At 34.1% G+C, this 18,348-nt stretch overlaps 1 protein-coding gene across 1 annotated transcript in view; it reads right to left on the bottom strand.

Annotated features, from left to right (window-relative positions):
- LOC149070540 (uncharacterized) overlaps positions 1 to 14,301 on the bottom strand; it is a 157,965-nt gene extending 143,664 nt beyond the window's left edge. The window contains exon 1 of the mRNA XM_089249147.1: positions 13,858 to 14,301. The gene's annotated coding sequence lies outside the window, so the exon portion shown is untranslated. The remainder of the gene's footprint in view (positions 1 to 13,857) is intronic.
- Positions 14,302 to 18,348: the final 4,047 nt, after the last annotated feature.

Raw genomic sequence — 18,348 nt, 5'->3', positions numbered from 1 at the left:
TTAAATTGTGCCGTTTTTTTTCAAGTGTTATTGCGAAACAGGATATTTTACATTCAAGCATTTTTTTACTTGGATATTTGTGAGAGAATGGGACTATCTAATGTGTATCATGAATTGCGATACTTTTCATAATGTATATATGGATATAATGTTATATCCATAATGTATAAATTGCATGAATTCGTAGCTCGCTAGAGAGTTCCAATGTGGCCCGCCGTGTCTAAAAGGCTGAAGATCCCTGCTTTAAAGGGAAAAAATCGAACCAAGCGTTATACGTACATTGGTCATAGCGGCTATTACGACCCGATTAGGACATTGTACGTAAATTTGTCGATAAGAGAGCCTTCTGACCTCTAATATAGTCTTGCAGCTTGATAATAATAACCTTCAGACGGAAAAAACGAGTTAACCTCAGCTTCAAAATATGCAAAAAGGAAGAACTTTCGACGAAAAAGAATTGATAACACATAAATTGAAGACCCGATAACTATGAACGAATTTTTTCCCATATTGTGATATTGACCCGTTCCCTACTTTGCGAAAGTGATAATAACACCCAATTGAAAACATGATCCACGATTGTAATAAGCGGCGTGTACCGTATAAAGAACTCGAAAGGAATGGATCGAAATTTCCTGCATGATTAACTTCTGGAAAGAAATCAATTTGCATGACTTTAATCGATGAATATTCCGAGAAGAAAATAATAACTGGAATCAACGAAAGTGTAATATACGCTAAAAGTGAATGAAATTAAAAAGAAAGAAGAGGAGGAAGAAAGGAAGAAGAAAAAAAAGGAAGGTAAAAGCAACTAGCTACCTATCGGCTGATCCGTGGGTGGTTGTAACCGATTATTTCCGCCCTATTTGTTCTCGGGCTAAACCTGTGATTAACGCATCGCGATACGCCTCCCACCTTTTACCCCCGTTACAAGAATACTCACAGGCTACCAATTCGGCCTTATTAATAATTGTTCACAGCTTTCAAAGCATCCCACCTTATGATGGCCCGTCTTATTATAATAATAACAAGCAGCAGAATATTTTGTAGCCAATGTCGGGGATCAAGAAAAATGAATCTTTCCGTTCGATATAATACTAAATTTGGCGATTTAGCGTCCGAAATAGTGTTAGTTTCGGTTTCGGTTTTCCTTTAGGATTATTTTTTTCTCCGAATGTGAAATTGAATTTGATTATTTTTATAGAATTGCTTATACTCTTAAATTTGTGTAGTTGTTTTATGTTTGCAATGTCATAACTGATTGAAATCAGTTACATTCATATTTTTGGAATTTAATTTTTTACAATTTTATGAATAATTATAATTTATTTACATTTTATAATATTAGTTTCTGTACTTAAGATTAAATTTAATTATTTAATTTATAATTTATTATTTATTGTACTCTAATTAATTATTATTTAATTATTGACCGTATATATAATATTTATTTACATTTTATAATTATTTTCTGAATATGAAATTAAATTTGATTATTTTCTCACAGACTTGTTTATTCGGAAATCTAAAAAACGTGATTCATACTCATAAATTTCTGTATTCGTTTCATGTTTTCAAAATAATAACTGATTAAAACTAGTTTCATTTTAATTTTTAGAATAATTAATTTACATACATTTTCTAATTTTTTGAATAATGGTAATTTATTGCATTTTATGAATATTCAATTAATTCCAAAGTTGAAAAGTATCTTAGTAATCAATATCTATTAGTACAAAAATAACTTAGTAATCAATATCTATTAGTACAAAAATAACTTAGTAATCAATATCTATTAGTACAAAAATAACTTAGTAATCAATATCTATTAGTACAAAAATAACTTAGTAATCAATACTAATCAGTCTGTAAAAACTTTATTACTTATCTTTGTAGCATATAAATTTGAAATGGAATTTATTTCTGTTTTTTTTAATGAAAATTTAATGTTTTTTCATTGAAATTTCGAACATTTCATACCGCCCAGGTTCTATCGACCATTGTCAATTTTAGCTATTGCCCCGGATGAGGATGCTGGGCGGTGTTTGAAATTTCTAACAAAATGGTATCGTTCAAACAATGGAAAAAAAAAACATAAGTATGTTGTAAAAAGGAAACAGTTATTTTGGATGTTTCCTTGATATCTCTGGCTGAGAAAAAAGCCATCTATATCTCTCTAAACCGTCCCACCCGGGGGCCATTTCCTGAAGTTAAGAGAGGCTACTAATGCCTCTACTTCAGCGCCTCACGACACAGTGCGTGAAATTAGGAAGGCAGATTCATGTGTCTCCAGTGGTGTAGATGGTAGCATGCTTACCCGGTATGCAAGAGGGCCTGGGTTCGAGTCCCGGCGGAGACGTGATGACTTTTCTTTCCGAGCTCATCTCAGCATAATATCCGGAAAATAACTGTTTCCTTGATATCTCTGGCTGAGAAAAAAGCCATCTATATCTCTCTATGTTGTAAAAGTTTCGCAAAATGTAAGATATGGATATGACGCCATGGCCTTGTTAATTTGAAATTCAAATCATAAGTACAAGAGCATGAAAAAAAAAGAAATCGACATAAAAAAAACGTTTTTGTTTTGACCGTTTTCGGAATCGGCTCTACAAACAATTAACTAGTGTAACGCAACAATGCATCGAGTTAACAATAATAATCTGCAACGAAGCTCATTGTTAAACCAACCAGTAAATCCCCTTGGTAGGAAACTACCAGAGGCGAATTTCTATTTTGAAATGCCGTTTATGGAAACATCTTCAGGAAATGGAGCCTCGTAATCTTGCGTCGGACGATCTCGGACTTGGGTCAGGTCTTTAGCAGCACGTGACCATGAGGTGCTTAAGTCATGAATGGTCACGTGAAGACAGAAAGTATTGCTGTCTATTTAAAATGAAAGCCCGAAGAGAGATCAGCTGAAGTCAACAGAAACGAAAAGCTTCGATTGATGGCGTAGCCGTAAGCGCTACGGATACGATTCAGTGACCAGAAATATTTCGTTTTTCCTGCAAAGCCTTTCTTTCTACAAAAACAAGAGAGAATTGCTCATCTTATAAAAGAAAGAAATCGTTCGGACAATAGAGCGTCATCAAAGTTTCAACTTGAGATAATGAAATTGACGTGTTTGATGTGAAGGTCGTGATACTATAAATTAGCCTTTGAACTGTCAAACCATTTCTAAAGTAAAAATATTTTACCAGGTTCTATTACTCATGAGAAAGTGGTAGCAGAAACGTGCAGAAATTTTGAATTTTCGTTCTTGAGTTGCTACATTGCACGAAAAAAGCCGAATAATTGATGAAATATCTTCCATAGACAAATGCAGTCATGTGTGTTTTTCTCACCAATAATGATATTGAATTACAGAAGAATCACAGATTTTTAGTGTTATCAAATCTTTCAAAAAGCGTTCAACATATTGTGCAGTCCTTATTACCTGCGTATGAAGTGCGTGCACGATTAAGTAATACAGTCGAATCCCGTTATAACGAACTCCAAAAGACTAGAGAAATCACTTCGTTACCACGAAATTTCGTTATAAAGGAATTATATTTTTTCACAATGTTTCTATGGAAAATCTGGGGGATTAAAAAAGTTTCCGTTATTTTTTGCTATAACGGTATTCGTGAAAACGGGACTCGACTGTAGTAGTATTAGTAGTCTTTTTAACCGGACCATATTGCAATCAAAACATGTTAGATTGAATGAAGTCTTAAAGAATAAATACGATAGCATTTCAGTCAAGTAGCAAAGGAAAAGGTTTTCTTCCAAAAATTTGATACCAACTGCCAAATACCTATATGTATTTCTTGGAAAATTATCCCCAATTTACGTGATTGTCATCGATCGCACTAACTTCGGGGTATTACCGTATCACATCTGGAGGCACTGGAAGAAATATGTTCATTCTAAAATCGTATACAGTTATAACAAAAATTAACCACTAAAAGTGATTAATATAGTCGAATATTGATCTTTCAAACACAGAGCAATTATTCGAAATGATTTAGTATCGTTTAATTAGCCCGGAAATTAGATGATCAAGTTATAGATGATGGGAGAAAATAGTTTTGATTTTGCTTTCTTGTCATCAGAATTGAAGAAGGGAGATAGCATCTTTGATAAAGAGGGGGGGGGGGACTTTATTCTTTATCTTTTTTTTATTTATGCATACATTGCCCTCGAGAGGTTTTACTCATTTCCTTATTATTTCCTGTCTTCATTTCTCGTCTCTTAGTATTTTCTTAGACATTCACCACTCCCACGAAATCCCTTCTCGTTGATGTCGAGAGCAAGAGCAAATCTTTTTAGGAAGAATGGCCACAAGGCTTCTTCTTTTATATAACATTCTTATATATATATATATATATACTCTTCTTCTTTTAATATAATATTCTGCTACTGGCTTCTTCAGGACTGACGACACCCATTTTTTTGAAGGGTTTTAAGGTTCGATAACCGAACATAAAAAGATGAGAAGAGAAAAAAAAATAAGATTAGAAGAAGAAAAATTATAGGAAGAAGCTTCTGCTGAGATTCTACTGAAAGTTTCGTTTATTTTATTTTATTTATTTCTCTTCGATGAGGTTCAATAATATCAACCTGTCAACTCTTAGCGATTGGGAAGTCTTTGGCATTTGATTCATTCCTGGTCAACATGAAATACTGATTTACGAACTATAAAACTGCTCTTCTTCAATCTTCCCTCCCTCTTTTTTACCTTTTTTCTTTTTTCCATATACATGTTTGGCACGAATCAGGATGCAACATACAATTTTCGATGTAGATGAACTCGGACATGTCTTATGCGCTCGATAAAGAGTATTAGTACGTATTTTCGTAAAAACGAAACTTATTTTGACAGACAGACAGATAGATAGACAGATGTATCCGTGTATGATGCAATTAGTGATGTATCTAGACTCAGACACATTATGCTGTTTGTATAATAATTAATCAAACTAATAACTGTAATTAATCAAACTTCTGATCAATCAGAAGTTTCTTAGAACACCTTAATTCAATCCTTAAAGTGCTAAAATGTAATCCTTAAGAATCATTTACACAGAATGGTTGTTTTATAGTGTTACAGTCGTACTATTTAGGTATAACCGACCGTTCCTTTATAACAACCGATCTGATAGCCAATTGTGTTCTGATTCATCCGATGTTTTTTATTCAATATAACAACCTACAAAAATCATACAATTCACTACAACGTCCCACCTCAGCTCTGCCCCACCCCTTTTATGCAAAGAAAAGAATAAAATCAGTCAAAGTGTGTGTTCGACTTTTCATATGCTTAACATTTTAACACAAATAATATTGCAAATTTTATTTCGTCCAAATACGGATCTGTCTTAAAAAAGCTCATTTTTCTGAAACTTCCAATATAACGTAATACTGATATAACGTCTATTTCCGTAGAATGATGAGCGTTATAACGATCGTCGACTGCATATCCCTTTTATATCGATCACAGCATTTTCGGAAGTTTGACTAAGAATTTCGGATCAGAAATAGATCACAAGTAATGACGAGGCTGTTATCAGATGTCGGCACTTTAACGTCTGGCAGCATTAAAATTCCTTGCACACTCACATCTACCATAAACAACGTCCTCAGGATACACCGAGAAAGTAAAATTGATCCCATTAAAAGATACATTAACTCAGTTGTTCAAAGTGTGTGCGTCGAGATTTCAGCGATAGTAAAGGATTTAGCATAAATGAATGACCGGATTTTAAAAATATATATTTTCAAAACTATTACATATATTGTAATCAATGATGCATAAAAATTAAGAAAACAATTTAATTTCAGTTTATTTTTCGAATTTTGTTTTTAATTTTAATTTAGTTTTCTAAAACTATTACGCATAATGCTGTATAATAAGTGATACAATACATGAAAATAAAAAAAAACATGCCAGGTTTATTTTTTCGGTTACGAAAGCTTCATGTATCAAACATTTGTAACACAACAACATTAAATCTGCAATCTAGTTCAGAGGTGGCTAACAGCTGGCCCACGAGTCGCATGCTGATCTTGCGCGGCCCTCAACAAGGTAAAAATACTGCGTATGTAAATTAAATTTTTGATCGTTATTTGAACAATAATTAGCAACATAGCGACTAAATTGCCCGTGTTTCACCATAGTACTTATGGTGTAACACGGAATGCTGATACACTTATGGTGTATCAACGAATTTTCTGGGTCATTTTACCGGTGCGGCTTATACGCCGGAGTGGCAACTTTAATTTGGCCCGCGACGCTGCAACTGACCATTATATTGGCCCTCGAACAGAAAAATGTTGGCCACCTCTGATCTAATTCATTCCTCACACTTTTTAGTTTTATACTGTCAATGATTCTTATTTCTTTCGTTTCTCAAGTCTTAATGGCTCTGTGTTGCATCAGTGTTGCATTAAGAACCATTGACAGAGCAAAGCTTCAAAATGTGTGGAATGAACTTCATTACAGATTCGATGTTTGTCATGTTAGGAAAGGTTTCCACATCAAATATTTATAACTGAAAACAAAAACTTGAAATTTTTTTCTTAATTTTTTATGCATCACTGATTATAATATATGTAATAGTTTTGAAAATATGAATTTTTAAAATAAGTTCATTCATTTATGCTAACCCTGTATCGTATTGAACCTCGTGATAGGACTGATTCCCAATCACTTTACCCCAGTAATTTTAAGGTAGCTTCAAAATGCCTCGAGGTTGAGCAAAAGAGCTTCCAGACATTTAAAATTCAATAACCATTTCCAAATTTGTGACGAAAAGGGAAAACCTCTAGATAAGAGAATTGAGAAGTACGCTGAAAGAGAAACTTGGGATTTATACAGTGTAATTATGGCCACATTCCTTATGCTGTATTTTTTTTTTTTTTTTTTTTTTTTTTTTGAAACTTCAGTATACCACGAAGTGCTTCGAGATTGGGCACGAATGCCAATAGATATTCAGATATTTAATATTCTAATCTCATTCCTATAAGGATGCCACTAACTTGGAAAGTTTGAAAATTAGCGTGTCATTATGTTACTACATTCGAAATACGAACAGAATGCTATACTGAATCAGGCCATCATTTGAAAAGATAAAAAATAAAAATAGGGAATGATCATGAGAAAATGTATTCTTCATTACATGAATCATGTGATTTAATTCTCCATCAGCTAATCATCGATGATATTCATGACCCAGACAAAAAAAACAAACAAACGTCACGGATCTAAAAACTAACAACCAAACGAAACACATTAGCCGCTTCGTCTCGATTCTGACAGATGAACGTGTTTCAACCGATCTTAATTGACGTGCGTGTGTCAACAAAGAACGATCATTACCATGAATCAATCTTATGGTATAGAATCATAATCTTTTCATGTATTCCCATTTGATATAGTACCTAATACTGAAGAGGGTGCGGCTACAGTAAATATCGCGAATAAACGCGGTACAGATACATACAAGAAAATAAGAAACCTCAAAACGCCTCATTTGAAGAATTAATAAGCCCCTTTCGATCAGTTTTTTGCTGATTATGTCCTGGTTATAAGCTTTCTTTATTCTTTTTCTCAGAGCATTTAACGCTGGAGTCTCGCTAATCGACGTAATGATGTGGCAGTTCGCGGGTAACCAGACTCGTCAGGTAAGACCGCACCCCTAATTAACACGACGAGACGAGAAGCTGTCTCTCTCGCTTTTCCTTCAGTGTTATCGCTGTTAATTAGCGAAACATGATCCCTCATTTATTTGACCCTTAAGATGATGATGATGATGATGATGAAGAAGGCCTCGACCTTGCCTCTTCTATGTTATTATTTTGATTTATGTTTTTACTTCTTTCTCTTTTTTTCCCGTGAAAGTCGCCCGTTTTTTTTTTTCTTGTTTTGTATGGCACTTCTGGTTATCAGGTTGTCGGGATGAAGGGGGCAATTACCTGTGTTCTCAGTGAACCACCGGTTAACATGATCGTGATTATTATTATTTTTTTTTTTTTTTTTAATGTCACTTTGTAAATCCGTAAGAAAAATTTTTTGCGGTGGATTTTGAGCAGACCAATGACTTCGAGATGCTAAAAATAACATCGCGTGCTTGAATGTTGAGTATTGATGAATCACATTTTATACAGAGAAAAACAACATTGCGATGTGTATTCGGATCTGAGAGACGTGATTAATACAATATTTATTTACGCTCTATGATTCACCCCCGTAAAAACGTATTGAATTGTTTTTTCCGAAAAATGAATGTAAATAAATTATGTTACCATATTTTTAATTGAAGTTATGCATCCACACAGCAATTTAATTAACTACAGTGGGTTTTATTGACTAAAATGGTTAATTAAAGGTAAAATATGCCGTTCGCCTTGATTTTACTGTTATCTATAAATAGATAAAATCTTCCTTAGCAAAGGTGAATACTTTTTACCTTGGATTGCAATTTCAATTCCCTCAATTTGAGATGATTTATTAAATCTTTGAACATGAAAAATTTCAGCTCTCAAAAAATGGCACCATTAGAGAATTTACTCTTTCTAGATGTAAATTCTCTAGTATCAACTCCATAAGTAGTCCGAGTGGCGCAGTGGTAAGATGCTCATCTTCCACTACGAAGGTACACGGATTCAAATCCTGGCATAGAACGTCAGAAACAAGTTCTTTACCTATCGAGCCTGGGGAGACCACCGATAGATGGTGCCTTCATTTCCCACCAACTCCACTAGTTGGAAATTGCCATATAATGCCGATATATATGACTGGAGTTGGTGTGCGGTAAAGTAGTATCAACTCTATGTAGCTGTGTATGTATAGGCCTAAATCAATATCGACAGCTTACCGTAACACTCCTCACAAAGACTGGCAACGCAGCCACGGCTCGCATTTTTAAAAACATCGCTTTACAGCATTAGGAACTAACTTCGGCCCGTTTGAAATTTTTTCCAGCCCGCGAATTTGTTAAAAAATATTTTCATGTATCAAAACGTGGCTATATATGAGCTGCAGCAAATATAATATGAAAAGTAAAGTTATGTAAAAAAAAAAGTATAAGCATTAATAGACCTTCAAATGAAGTTCTCTACAATAATCAAAACAACTCCACAGTCTACGCTCGTTATAACGACCACGTGTTATTGCAGCCATCCCATTATAATGACCGGTAAATTAAGTACAGTATATGCCAAATGTTTTCCTATTCAACCCGTGGAAATTTTTATCCACAATAACGACATACAAAGATTTTTTGAATCCAATCCAACGTCTAAACACTCAGCTCTAACCCCCATCTTTTTTGCAACTAAATGAACAAAATCCGTCTTTGAGCGTGACCTTTGATATTGGAGAATTCTGTACGCATTAGTGCGTGCAATTAATTATTACAATTATTATTGTCTAAACTCATACATTTTCATTGCGACAGCTTAAGTTGTAACAAAATAAATATTATTTTTTTCATTCTGTTCAAATATACAATTTTCTTGAGAAGCTAATTTTTTTAGCACTTCCGATATAACGTCCATTTTTCGTGGAATGAAGATTGCCGTAATAACGAGCACTGATTGGTTTTAAATAGATTTATTCCACCGGTGACGCTCATTTCATATTTGGCCTTCCAGGGAGTAATTCAGCATTCTTGCTCTTCCTATAAAAATATTTCAGTGCAAAAAATAGCTCATAAGACGAAATTTTTGACGCTCATGCTTCAAACCACAGGTGCACAATCTCCGATCCAAAAGGACCAATGAGACTAAATCAATAATTCCGCAAAAATAATTGAATAATAATTATTTATCATTTCAAAATTCACTGTAATATGCATTCGAATCGATGAAATTATGAAAAAAATACCTCTGCACCAATTTAAGCAAAACGAATTTCATTCATTCGTGCTTGGCCCTAGAAGTACGAATTTCTCTGCACTTCAACGGCAATCCTAAATGAAATTCGACCTACAGGCTGTTTTTTTTACACGCATGTAATATATATGTAAACTAAACGAGTTTTTTTTCTACCATCCAAAATTACATTACATGCATTCAAGAATGATGATTTCATGCATGATTTACATTTCATAATAATTGTGAATGATTGCCTATATTTAAGATTTCTCATTCTGATGTAATATGTAATATGGATTTTCAGAACTATTTGTAATACGTACGGAACTATCTATGAATAATCTCTGTATTTTTGAATGATACTGTAAGGATCTATCTAATCCAGGAGTCTTCAACCTTTCACACACATTGAAGGCCAAATTAAAACTTCCCGTGAATCCCGTGGGCCATCATGTCATATATATACACACACACACACACAGTGGTATTCTCCGTCATTAAACAGTTTTTTCCCAAATTATTGAACATTTTCATTTATTTTGAAATAACTTCTTCTATTAAATTTCAATTTTACTTATTTTGAAATAATTTCTTTCACGGATTCCGATTTTTTTTTAAATTTTACTTCTTTTATTAATTCTGACATTTGTCTCAACAATTCTGCAATTATTTTTTCTATTAATCCCAAAATTTGTGCCGATAATTCTGAAATCATTTTCCATGAATTTTAAATTTTCATTTGAAATTATTTCTTTCACAAATTCTTAACTTTTGTCATGAACTATATTGCTTTTAAGAATTAATTTTCAAATCACTCTCAATGACTCTGAAACTCCTTTCAATAATTATGAAATTGTCCCTATCAGTAATTCTGCAACTATTTCTTCAATTAGTTCTGAAATTATTTATTTCAGTAGTTCTGAAATTATTTATTTCAATAGTTCTGAAATTATTTATTTCAATAGTTCTGAAATTATTTATTTCAGTAGTTCTGAAACTATTTCTCTCTGTAGTTCTGAAACTATTTCTCTCTGTAGTTCTGAAACTATTTCTCTCTGTAGTTCTGAAACTATTTCTCTCTGTAGTTCTGCAATCGCTTCTTTCATAAGTTCTGAAATTATATGTATCAGTAATTCTATAGCTACTTTTTTAATAATTATGAATTTTCATCAATTATGAAATTATTTTTTTTAATAATTCTGAAATTATTTCTTTTATTAAGGTATTTTCCAGCAGTTCTGCGAATTCTTCAATTATACAAGTATAACTTTTGGATGCTGAATTATGCCTCTCGGAAAAATATAAAATAATAGGTCTCAAAAAGTGTTTCGGCTCTGGGCTCCCCGAATTCGTTACGACGGCCCTTTTAATGTACCAAATGCACGCAGCATTACTATTGAATCTGGAAAGTATCTCATAGTTCTATATACAGCAGTACAGATTTGAGTGGCCAGCAATCTTTAAAGAATTTTTTTTTTTTGTAATTTAATCTTTTTTTTTTAAATCTTAAATAGCTGTTTTTTCAAAATGGTCGTCGGGCCACGGCAACAAAGCTCCGCGGGTTCACATTTGGCCAGCGGGCCAGGGGATATACACCCCCTGATCTAATCGATCGTTTATAATCATGGATGCGCGAACCTTTTAGTGTGTAAAAGATATTTCAACCGGAACCAAGTTTGAATGAAAAACGCCGAAAATACCAATTTATAAACATTCAGTGAAAGGCTTTTTTTCAGCATAATTATCATCAATTCGAAAACATATAAAATTCAACTTCACGTCGTTCTAGAATGTATTTAAAAAAAATAATTAAATATTTTTCCCATTGCTGTGGTAAGAAAACATTTTAAAAAGTAAAGACTATGTCAACTTTTTATTTACTATTATTTGAGACGTAGAAATGTTTTAGAATCTTTGATTCATAAATGCGGAAAGAACTCTCGCCGAGAATTTCCCGCGTTTAGGGTAATTGATCGTACCCCCTGCAGCGACATCTTCCGCCGAAATATAACATTACTCTTTTGTATCGAAAAAAACGCAAAATATCCAGAAAAAAAATGAAATTTTCATATTTTGCCGTTCTAAATAGAAAAAGTACATCTTGATTACACAGTTTTTAGTTCATAACTCACATTAGTGGAGACAAAAAGTTAGCAAATAGTAATTTCACTTTTCTTCATAAAGAATCAAACCAATACATTCGATAATGAAAAGAACTATAAAAAAATTAAAAGTTCTCATTCTATTCTAATAAAATTAATAAATTCAATAATAAAAGTCTATAAGAATTCAAATTATGGAAATCAATAAGAATTTCAACAATTTTGTAACGAGAGTTTTGTATCACTTTTTTGAATATGGCCACACTTATGATTATTATTGATATAATTCACAGAGTATTATTATTGATTTAATGACACAATTATAATTAATTGAATCTGAGACTCGAGCCTGTCGGTGACATTTTTCTACTCGGTCGCACTGATTATTAACAATTTCACCATATAGCATAATATAATTTCAGCATTTCACATATAAATATATCCATCATCATAATATTTTATAGGTATATATTAGATTTATATATATATATATATATATCTTATCGATCATGCTTCATCTAATGTGTTATCACAACATTTTCAGTATCATTAACTTCATCGTCACATATCATAATTGTTTTTATTTTATCTATTCCTTATAATATTATATCTGGTGGGGGTCTTCTCATCCATTTAACTTCAATTTGTTGGATTCATTCAATTTTCTATCCCATAAAGGGCGATAAGTGTAAAGTATTCTGTATTATATAAGTTATACCCCTATTAAATGATTTTCCTAGCGCATGAACGTTTTCGAATCGGCATAAATGTGACAAAGCGGCTGTCAGCTGAGCCTACGCTCAGTAAGAATCTTTGTACCATCATTCAAGATTTCAAGTACAGTGAAACCGAGCGGTTAGTTCGGCGGAATGGATTTGAATCCCGGTATGAGGGATGAAAGCATAATCACGTTCGGCTTCAAGCCGTAGGTATCGATGTGAAATAAATGCAATTGGAATTGTCTAGCATTATACGTATGTATAGTCGGTTTGATAAACAATTTATGCATAAAATTCTTACAGAGAAATGGTTTTCAACGTGGAGTAAAATCAAAAAATGGGAGTTGAGGCAAAAATTTCATTATGTGAGAAAAATTCGTTTTACTGAAGAGAGTTCGTCGTATAGAGAGAGAGAGACATTCACTGTCTACCGTACATACAAATACAAGGCCACAACAGGCAAAATGCCCACCAAGCTGGCTGAGGAAAAGATGCCCATAACAAATATGGATACAGAATGGATATTGTACGAAAAAAATAAAATGGCTTCATAACGAAGATATTGCATATCAGTTTTAGAAACTCCTATATCGAGGTGTTGTTAAAAAAATCTATCGTTGTCTGAAAATTTATCAAAAATAAATTTAATCAGTGGGAAAAAAAGATTTCGTCGGGAAATTACTGGGAAAAAATCGTTGGGGGAAAAGAATTGTCATCACCTGAACAACAGTAAAAACAAAGCTGACAGTAAATCAGCTTTGGTTCAACAAAAATGCAACATAAATTTTTGAAAGGGGAAATTTTATACTTTAAACAGTATTTTTAAATAGCAGGTCAGTAATTGAAAGATTAACCATTGTTAATTGAATCTTAACTTCAAAACACCGGTAAGTCGATTCGCACTTCATATTTTGATAAAATTAATGTTCTCTAGTAATTTGGAAGATTGATATCTATCTCTCTATAATTCAAGAGACTGTAGGTTAAGACTGAGCAGAATAGAGAGATGAGATCAAAAACTGCATCGTGTTGGAAAATAATTAAATACATTTTAGTCACAATAATCTCGGTAGTAGGAGGAAATATTTCTCTAGAAAACTGTCGAAACATTCAAATAAGTTTCAAAATATATCAATAATCTCAAAAATGATCAGAATTCAAAAAAACAATTAACATACCTTCAACGATCCAGAAAATAACAGAAACTTTTCTCAAGACTCGTTAATTAAATAGTCCTTTATGATGTTCGTACTAACACACAAAACCCCGGTAAGAGGAAAAAATGTGTCTCCCGAGCTAGTCGTCACCAGCATACAACAGAGTCGAGTCCAGTGTTACCACGAGTCTTTACTTATTTCTAAGGACAGCACGCGGAAAAATAACAAAAGAAAAACGTCTTCTCCTTAAAGACAGAAGTGGAGAAATCTTCCTTTTTCGACGGCTGGTACTTCTTCTTCTTGCTCACCTGAGTGAGTGAGTGGTGGTCGCTCGCGTACACTACTAGCTAGCTAACTGGTGTGCTTGCTCCTCTCGTGCGTTCTGGAGTATGTAGTGTGAAGTAAGAAATGAAGTAAGAAACTCTTCTTCTTCCTCCTCCGTTTTCTTTACCTGTAGTCACAACGTCTTCCCTCATCTACCCCAGAGAGAGAGACAGAGGAACCACACATCGGCTAGTATACCAGTCGGGCTTTTTGAATACTAGAAAAACCCGCCTCGCTGCTCCCGACGTGGATATCGTGGGGGGGAAAGAAACAGTGAAGAGCCATTGGACAAGGGTTACGAGAGAGAATCATTCTCCTTACCTTAGTCATACACCCCCAGGTGGGGTTAGTAAGGGTTTATACCTAGTATACTAAAACAAAAATAATAGTAAATATATATAAATTCTAATAATAATAATACTATAAACTACACATAAGTGTGTGTTTCAACTATTAAAAAAAATTCCAGAGACATATATAAGTACTAGTCCCGGGGAGGTTTTAGGATAAAAAAAAATTGGGACCCACCCAATGGGTAGAATTCTTCTATTTTAAAAGGTATATTTTATTTTATATTCTGGTTGTTCGAATAGAAATGAAATAAAGAACTAGAAAAATACTAGTGTTTAATATATGAGAGAGAAGATGGTGTGCATATACACATACACATTTTCTTCAAGATGTTCCTCACGGTTTTGTATTTTTATTATTATTATTATTACTATTATCCTCTTTGAGAAGATTTCTGTCCTTGGAAATTCATTTTTTCCTGTTGGGAGTCCTTGAAGAAATTTTCTACACATGTTATGTGTGTGTGTAATTTTTTTTTTCTCATTTTCGGTGCTTCATTTTCCCTTAGACTTGTTTACTGGTAATTTTTATTTCTTTATCACAAAAAAGGTATATTTCCTAGTAAACTATGGGCATAACGATGTCCCGATCAAAGACCCGAGACTGTTTGGTCATCGTTTCCCCTACTTATTAATCTCAAGATTTATATATAGAGGGTGATTATTATTAAAGTTCCCGTACTCTGGGTAGTTTTTCTCAAAAATTGCTTATCCTGAAAATTTAGCTGTATTCGGATATCTTAATGAGACCATGATAGAGAGATTTAAGCAAAAAAAATTGTTGATTGACCACCAGGGGGAAAAGTGACACTTTTTAGTGAATTTTACTTTTTACCATGGTCCACATATATCGTATATACCAAGTTTCAATGGAATACGTCCACCACAACGGGCACTACATAGGTCTAAGTAGTTTCTATATTCTGACACTGCTCAGACCTATGCAGCGCCTGTCAGTATACTGACACTAACCACACCTGTGAAGCACCCGTTCTGATGGAGGTAGGAGGTATTCTATCGAAACTTGGCATATACGCTATATAGACCATGCAAAAAAGTCAAATTCAATAAAAAAAGTGTCACTTAATTCAACTGGTGGTCAAAAATTTAACTTTTTTTTATTGCATAAATCTCTCTCCCATGGTCTCATTAAGATATCCTGGAAATTTGGTTGTATTTGGATGAGTAGTTTTTTATGTGGTAGAAAAACTACTCAGAGTACGAGAACTTTATTTATAATCACCCTGTATATCTTTGTTTTTTCAAATAAATGTTATTTAGATCAGAGTCAATGTGTAAAATATATTTATAGTCACTGGAGATATACGTAATAGTATATACTGTGTACTGTAAATTTTGAAAGACCTTAGACCTATGTTTTTTCAATTTTTTTACAACTGTCGACCGGTGAAAGTAGTTGAAAATTTTGTGGATCGGCGGAAACGGGAGAAATATTTTGAGGAACTGTAAAAAATAAAAACAGTGGGAAAAATATATGAGGACGCGAGCAAAAAATAAATAAATGACGGTATTAATTTGAAGACATTCAGAATGAGAAAAAATTATTACGGTAAGTATAAGAGAAATAATTTGCAGACCAGCAAAACATAAATAAATGGAGAAATATTTTGAGGATCAGCAAAAAAGGGATAAATGAGAGGAAGGCTTTGCCATTGGTAATGCAGAATTTATCTAGGTTTGCATCATTTAAAAAAATCACTTTTTGAATTTCTAATAACAATAGACGATATTGATGTATATTTTCAAATATATACACTGCTGGCCACCCAAATTGCAACACCAAGAAAGACAAGAGATATCGCAACAATATTTATTTTGTAGATAACATGTTGACCAAGCATCAAATGATTAAATTTATAGACTTCTGTGAAGTGTGGTTCCTGCCAAAATCAGTAGCCAGAGTAGCCGCCATTGTTGGAGATCACCGCTGCCACACGCCTCGGTATTAATTCAAAGAGACTTTGGATGTGTTCTTGGGGTACACCAGACCAAGCAGCTTCCACGCGTTGCCAAAGTTGATCTGGTGTGGCAGCTGGGGATGTAATCTGGGCCAATCGTTGAGCAACCATGGACCACATGTTTTCTATCGGCGAAAGATCCGGAGAGCGAGCTGGCCAGGGAAGCAATTCAATCTGGCGATTGACGAAGAACCTTTGGACAATGCGTGCCACGTGTGGTCACGCATTATCCTGTTGAAATATGGCTGTGGGCAAGCCCTGAAGGTAAGGAAGGACAACTGGCTCCAACACCTCGGAGATGTAGCGCTGGCTTTTTAAAGTACCGGCAAGACACTGGATGATGCGGTACAGACTGTATGTGCTGTGCTATGGGTCGTGATGTGGCTGAGCGATCCGTCACTGCCATACGCACAATACGCCTGTCATCACGTGAAGTGGTGCACTGAGGTGGATGCGATCGAACACGTCGGTCCGTCGTACCCTCCTGCATCCAACGATCACATATCCGCATTACAGTTGTTTGGTTTCGTCCAACACGACTACCGATTTCCCTGAAAGATAATCCACAATCTCGGTAGGCCACTATCCTTCCTCTGTCGAACTCGGATACTTGATCAAAAGATGATCACTGTTTTCTACGAGGCATAATTGATCGTTTTTTTGAAAAAAACCACAAGAAAAACACAATTGCCATACTTCAAATCGTCGAAATCTCCAAGCCTTAAATAGCGCTTTGAAGTGGCGCCACAGGCGCGCGTGATGTGCGTCTGCGCTGAAATTCTAATCATTTGCATATCTCACCTCCGCTAATGCACGTTGTAAATTTCATATTATTTGCATGCTTCCTTCAGGGTGTTGCATTTACGGTGGCCAGCAGTGTAAAAGCGAATTACCTTATTATCAATATGCCTGTAGCTGTCTTATATCAATTTTTTTGTACCAAATGATACTACTATATGAACATGTATTTCAATGTAATTACTACAAAAATTTATCCAAAATCATTTTATTATTTATCTGTACTTATTTTTTTATAACTTTTGTGTTATTATCATTTTTTGCCTTTATTTTTAATTAGTCGCTCTGTACAGGCTTACGCCTCTAGACGAAATACATTGAAATTTGACAGTTTTTGTGTTACTAATTTTGAAAATAAAATAAAATACGAAATTGGAAAAAAAGGAATACAGGGTGTTTTAAAAAAGAGTAACCTGATTTGAAATGTAAAATTTCGAATAAATTTCGTATATTACAAAAAATACTGAACATAGACACACAATTTTATATTACATGGCTAATCAAAGTTTTTTCCCAAATCAAATTAAAGGTGCTCAATATGTCCACCTTGGGATGCACGGCATATGTCATGCGGTAGTCAAATTCGTCCCAAACTTTTGCGAGCATGTTTTCATCCAAGGCTGCTGTTATGCGTATCTACAGTTCGGCTAATGTAGCTGGAAAAGGAGGCACATAAACGTAGTCTTTTTATAAAACCCACAAGAAGAAATCGCACGCTATGAGGTCCGGCGATCTTGGAGTCCTGTGATGTTTAACTGAATCGTCAGGTTCCGTACGGCCGATCCATCGTTTAGCAATAGGATTGTTCAAAAATTCTCGAACGTCCAAGCTCCAGTGTGGTGGTGCCCCGTCCTGCTGGAAAATGAAGTCATCTGAATTGGTTTCTAACTGTGAGACAAGACACTATTGACAAACACTGAAGTGGCGGCCGAAGGAAGAGAGTTAGCGCTACCTGTTGGCAACTGCGTGAAACTCGAGATTTCCTTCTTTCTACCCATACATTGTTCGATCAAAACAGATTAAAAGCAGAATAGTTATGATTTTTTTAAGTCGGTTGATTC

Source organism: Pholcus phalangioides, unplaced genomic scaffold (assembly GCF_987345545.1).
Source record: "Pholcus phalangioides strain wild (caught in Gottingen) unplaced genomic scaffold, Ppha-v1.0 ptg000021l_1, whole genome shotgun sequence".
NCBI classification, from domain to species: domain Eukaryota; kingdom Metazoa; phylum Arthropoda; class Arachnida; order Araneae; family Pholcidae; genus Pholcus; species Pholcus phalangioides.
Note: the sequence above shows the minus strand (reverse complement) of the source record. Positions and strands in the feature narration are given on the sequence as shown.